Source organism: Lygodium microphyllum, chromosome 12 (genome assembly GCF_053477565.2).
Source record: "Lygodium microphyllum isolate KBCC chromosome 12, Lygodium_microphyllum_v1.1.10, whole genome shotgun sequence".
NCBI classification, from domain to species: Eukaryota; Viridiplantae; Streptophyta; class Polypodiopsida; order Schizaeales; family Lygodiaceae; genus Lygodium; species Lygodium microphyllum.
The window spans coordinates 140,307,028-140,313,745 of NC_141146.1; the positions used below are offsets into that span (position 1 = coordinate 140,307,028).

The window sequence follows — 6,718 nt, forward strand, 5'->3', positions numbered from 1 at the left end:
TCAAATCACTGATTTTAGGCCACCCAATTTAATTCTGCTGCATTTGTAAATCCTTGACCTCAAACACTATGTACAGAAAACTAGAGTTCAAAGATACAACACTATCGTGATCTTCTTGGATTCAGGCTGTCTAGTAAGACCATTAAAAGCTTCTTGTGGAGGAAACCAGAAATACAAAGGCACAAGCTTTCTCCTATGCTGCCATCTGTAAGGTTAAACTATCCGCTCCAGTTCTCTGGCATAGCCCAGAGTTTGATTGATCAATTATAAGGAAGATATTTCCTTATACACTGTATTTATTGCTTTCTGAAAATACACATAGCCATTGCGGATCTTCCACTCTGGTTAATCCTCTGCAACATAGGTCAGAAATTCTTGATCTGAGGAGAACATCAACATCTTCTTTGCATCAGCTAATGGTAACAGTCCTGACATCATAAAACTTGAATTCAAAAATCCAAGTTCCTTCATTCATAACTGGAAAAGACTTATAAAATGTCTTCTTCTTTCCGCAGAATTCTTGGTAATCATCTTCGTGCTCAAGTTCAAAAGCTGCAATGTGGAGGCAAGCTTAAATAGGTTATATCTATATGGATGGCAATATAATTTATTCAAGCAAGGGCTATTGTTGTTACTGTCTTCTTTACTGTTTGGTTTATGATGAGATCCAGATCCATTCTTGTGTACAAGCTTATCACTTTTCATACCAACAGCTCCATGATTCTCAGCTGGATCATTTGTGTTATTACCACCCTTTCCAGCTCTTGCATTCTCAAAAACCATAGTAAATGGAATATTATCACTGGAATCCCAATTCCCAAACTCGGCACATGTGTTGGTCTTTCCAGTGAGATTCAGAAACAATATTTCGCCACAGAATCCCAGACAATTATACAATTGACCAACAGTTGCTGCATCGACCGAGGTGGCATTACCGCCATGCTCGAAACACGGACACTTCTTTCCTCCGTGTCCAAACCGCAGAAAAGCTTCGGCCGTGCTCAGGAATGCATCACCCCTGCCGCTCGAACAGGAACGGCAACAAGGGCCTACAGTATGTTGGGGCTTATGTAATCATTGGCAATGAGAAAATCCGTGGTGAGATGTTAGAAATCCATGCAACAGCAAATGATATTGCCTGTTTCTCGCAGAGAACGACGATGCGAGCGGGATGGAGCCGTGAGCCAGGAATCCTCCTCTCTGATACTGAGAGCCTCTTCTGTGATCATGACACTGGTAGTGTACTCGTTGTGTCCGCCGGTTCCGTTCTTTTTACGCCCCTGCCCTTTTTGCTTGTGTGCTGTGCGCGCGTATGTACCTGCTCTGTTCTCGGTCAACGACCTGTCAGAAAGGTAGGAGCTGTCTCATTGTTATGCAAGCCAGGCAGGCAGCCATGGCCCATCATACGTGGGTTTGGGGACCAGTATCCTGTGGATCAGCAATCGAACGCCTCTTCTCCACATACCTGTATCTGTCAGCTTCTGCTCTTAGAAGAGCTCTAGCCTCGCGCTCTTTCTGTGCATCGCGCTCAGGCTTGAACCAGAGGTAGTAGGCAGCGGTGCCTGCGACGATCCATGCAGCCAGATTGGTGCACCCTCACACGCCTCCCCAGAGATGCTCTGTCTTTTTATATCCTCTAGCACCTGTGTCCTCTCGTCTTTTCCCTCGTCACCTGCTGCAGCACGTTGTCAGAGCTTCTCAGCTACCTCTCGCTCCCCTTCGTCTCGCTGATCTCCAGCACGTTGTCCCAGACCTGCTAAAGCTACCATCTTCATCCACCATCCACTTCAGATCATTGCAGCCTCCTCCGATGGAATGGAAGGCTTAGGCCCGGTTCACACTTGCACGGTGGACAAAAGGGTGAAAAATCCCCTTTTCCACCCAGCCACAAGGATTTCCAAAGAGTTGTCCGCCCTCTCATTCACATGAGTGGTGGACAAGGAAAGGAGCGAAACGGACAAGGAAAGGAGCGAAACGAGCATTTTGCTCCACTGAACGGAGCGTTTCGCTCCTTTCCTTGTCCACCACTCCGTTCAGTGGAGCGTTTCGCTCCGTTCAATGGAGCAAAATCTGCATAAACCTGTAATCGGCTTCGTGATCTCTGATCTCTGAGTACTCTCGCATCACAATTCGGCACATGTGCAGCCTACGACTATGAATCCTTCTCACATGTTAGCTGGCTTGAGCTTCGACAGGTTTCCTGTGCCATGGCAATGAATCGTCCCGGCTTATGAATAAGAATGGTTCCTACACTTCAGTCGATGCGTGCTGCCGCCTTCTGCAGGCCTGTGCCAAATCAAAAGACCTCTACAAAGGTAGGCGAATCTATTGGTCGATCTGTACAAACGATGTCGCGCTCTCTGATTCTCTGGCAAGCCGCCTCATCCGAATGTTTGCCGCATGCGGAAGATTACCTGAGGCTAGTGAGGTCTTCACCAAAGCCCCCAAAGCGAACACATTTGTCTGGCATGCTGTTATCTCTGCCCACACTAACTCGGACCACAACCACGAGGCCGTCAAGCTCTATTCTCAAATGCAGCAGTTCAATGTCGTGCCGGACGACTATCTCTTTGTCGCTGCCCTCAAAGCATGTGCCAAGGCAAGGCTCCTTACTTCTGGTAAACTCATCCACACTGACATTGTTAATAACTGTCTCGAGTCTGACATCTATGTCAGGAGTACCCTTATTGACATGTACGCTAAGTGTGGGAATCTTGAGGATGCCCACACCTTGTTCAATAACCATCAGATTCGCGACATAGTGACATGGAATGCCATGATTGCTGGATATGCAAATGTGGGGTATCTCCATGAGGTTCTAGTTCTTTTGGGCACAATGCAAAAGGAGGATTTGAAGGCTGATAATGTCACCCTCTTTAGCATTCTCAAGGCATGTTCTAGGACATCAGCCTCAGATACGAGAAGACAACTAAATGCTTACATTCTTGAAGCTGCATTAGAGTCAGATCTTTCCCTGAACAACAGTCTCATTGATATGTATACAAAATGTGGAGAACTCAAGGACACTGAATATTTGTTTGGAAAGTTGCCAGTGAGAAGTGTTGTAACATGGAATGCAGTTATCGCAGGTTATGTTCAGCAAGGGCTTTCTGTAGAGTGCATTCAACTTTTTCAACGGATGCACCAAGAAGGAAGAACACCAGACAAAGTGACATGCATTTGCACTTTGAAAGATGTTGCCAGTTTAGCAGCTCTAGATGTTGGTAGGCTGATTCATGCCTACATTATTGAAACTATTCTTGAGTCTGATGTTGTAATTGCAAACTCTCTATTAGACATGTACACAAAGTCTAAGTCTCTCAAAGATGCGGGCAGTTTATTTGGCCGGTTGCTGAGGCGGGATGCAGTGACATGGACTGTAATGATTGCTGCATATGCTCAACATGGGTATAGCCAAGAGGCACTTCAGCTTTTCCAAGACATGAAACAGGAGGGAATGGGTTTAGACAACATTACTGTTGCTGGTGTACTCAAGGCATGTTGTCTATATCAGGGCAGAATGATGCATGTTGGCATCCTTTGCAGCCACTGCAGGTTTGATCTTCTTATTGGGAATGCCCTTATTGACATGCTTGCTAAGTGTGAGAGTCTCATTGAAGCAAGAAGAGCATTTGATCAATATGGATATGTGCAATATGGATTCAATGGCCAGGAGGCTTTGACACTTTTTGAGCAGATGCAGCAGTCTAGAGTGACACCTAATGCTGTTACGTGTGCTAGCATCTTAAAGGCTTGCTGTCTCTCAGGTGCTCTGCATCAGGGCAAGCTTATTCACACGTGTTGTTGAGAGTGGCTTGCATACTGACCAAGTGATTGGAAGTGCCCTTATAAATCTTTATGCTGAATGTGGAAGCTTGGAGGATGCTCATGGAGTGTTTGAAACATTGTTCAAGCATGATGTTGTCACATGCAGTGCAAGGATTGCAGGATATTCGTTTCATAAGAATTACATTTTAGCGCTGCGGTACTTTAAGCAGATGAGACAAGAAGGCTTGAACCCAGACAGTGTTGTCCTTGTCTCCCTACTTTCTGTGTGTAGCCATTTGGGTTTGATTGAGGAAGCTTATCAGTGCTTCTGTTCAATGGAAAATGAGTTTGGGTTCAGGCCAAACCTTGAGCATTATAATTGCATGATTGACCTTCTTGGTTGTTCAGGTCGCTTGCATGAAGCTGAAAAACTGCTTCAAAGCATGAGATTCCAGGAGAATATGGTAGGCTGGAGATCTTTGCTAGGTAGCTGCAAAATATATGGTGATGTAGAAGTAGGAAGACGCTGCTTTGATGCTATCAGCTTACGAGATGCAAGAAATGCTTCTGCTATAGTTTTGATGTCAAATATTTATGCTGATGCTGGCATGTGGAAAGAAGTGGACAAATTAAAACAGCTTCGTAAACAGACACAAGCCTGGAGGAAGCCAGGACATGCCTTCATTGAGATTGATATTTGTAACTTGTTACCTCATTTTTATTTAATATTTCAAGGGGTGATTGTTGTGAATGTTGGAGCCTAAGTGTGTGAACGAGTCTTAATGTTGGATCTGCCATGACATTACCTACAGCTCTGTGCACCCAAAATGCTCCTGCTGCCATGACACACTGTTCTGCTGCTACAGATCATGATGCTGTTCTCGACATCCAAAACACAGCTTCTACTGTTGTGGCAACTACCTGCGGTCCATGCTACTACTCCAGCCTGCCATGCAGTATCTGACTACCTAAATGCACCTGTCTGCTGGCCAAATTGCTCGCTACTGCCCATGCTACAGGTTCAGCCTGCAACATGCAGCATCTCACTACCTAGACACAAATGTCTGCTGGACCAAAGACAGCTGCTGCTACCAGCCAAACGAAGAATTCCCTTCATCATCAGCATTGAAACACAGCAGCTGCTACCAGCCAAAACTGAGAATTCATTCATCATCAGTATTATTGCCTCATCAGTCCAGCCAAACTCTTTAAAGGGGGCCAAGAGGGCACCACATTTTATCACCTCATTGACCTTCAGTACTGTCGTCATCTTCATCACCATACCATCAGTGACTGCCTACCTAGGGCAACCTCCACTGCCTTGATAACTGTTGTTGCTGCTGCAACTCTTGTAGCTCACTCTACATCAGATCTTGTTGAGAAGAAGACAAGATGATTCTCAAGACAATGCTCCATCATGACAATCATCCCGATGCCTGATCACTTCCTGATCACAAATTCAACCTCACAAGAAACAAAATGCCTTGCCACTTTTAAACTCTTGGACACAGTAAAAAAGTCATAACTTATAAATGAATCAGCCAACTCGTGTTTTGTCAAATTTAATGCTCTTGTAGCTCACTCTACATCAGATCTTGTTGAGAAGAAGACAAAATGATTCTCAAGACAATGCTCCATCCTGACAATCATACCGATGCCTGATCACTTCCTGATCACAAATTCAACGTCACAATAAACAAAATGCCTTGTCAATTTTAAACTCTTGGACACAGTAAAAAAGTCATAACTTATAAATGAATCAGCCAACTCATGTTTTGTCAAATTTAATGTGGTGCCATGCCCTTAAATGTGGTGATTGCTGACCAGGCAAAGATCTATTGCAGTGATCTACTAACCCTTGCAATTTGTTGCCCACTTACTATACACTCAATCAATCCACCTGCCATGCTTCCTGATTATGTCAATTCTTGGTTCCAAATTTGAACCAAAATGGTGCAACCAAAGTGGAACTTGAATCCAAGGATTTACAAATTGTCTTGCAACATCTCAGTGGCTACTAAAATTCAATGTAAAGTGACAGCACCTCCAAGTGTGCCACTTTTGCTGTTGCATGTGCTGCCTCAACATGCATCATGAGTTCTTTGTACAAAGCCTCTATGGTAGTGGAACCCTTGTATCACTACTGTGGAAAAAAGCCACAAATTTGAAATTCTCTAACTCCAATCGCTCTCCGCCTGACTGTTGAGAGTTGGCTTGTTTTTGCCTCTAGGTTCTCTTATCTTTCTCTTTAGTTGTGCGTATAGGACCTAGTAGTGTCTTACAATTGGTATCCTACTGATATACCATTAATTTTGATCAGAATAACAGAGTACACAGAAAAGAACAGAAATGAACATGTAACAGAGTATTATAAATTTCAGAGAATATTTTTAAAAATTGCTAAGCAGATTTGTACAAAGTTGAATCTGAATCTGTAGATTTATATTGTAGATTACTCGTCTTCACCTAGATGCTCATCTTCACTATCACCAAAAACCATTTGGATGTTTCTACGACAATGCTCCTTATACATTACTCGAGCCAAATTGTCCCTGCGTTCAGTACCTCTACCCATATTGTTGGTCTCTACATCATCCGCTTCAATTTGTGCTCGATTGACCACCTCCGCTTCTGACATTGGTAGAACTGCACGAACTTCAAATAAGGTGGATGTTGATGTCCTTGTGGTCCCTACCTCAAGGTTTACTGATTGCCTGAGGGTTGTTTCAGCATCCCTTACCCAATCCATGTCAAAGGTGTCACCATGTAGTATGCAAATATTATGCAACACAAGACATGCAGTGACAATGTCAGGAACATTAAGCAGATCCATGTCTATGCGTTTTAGGAGAATCCGAAACCTTGCCTTCAGCATTCCAAAAGCCCTCTCAACGGCCATCCGTGTACTGGACTGGATGAAATTCCAATAATACTTCATCTTAGACAAGCC

General features: G+C 44.0%; 1 pseudogene; it reads left to right on the top strand.

The window, feature by feature from the left end:
- The first annotated feature begins 2,052 nt into the window (after positions 1–2,052).
- Positions 2,053–5,687, top strand: LOC148028349 (pentatricopeptide repeat-containing protein At2g33680-like; annotated as a pseudogene).
- Positions 5,688–6,718: the final 1,031 nt, after the last annotated feature.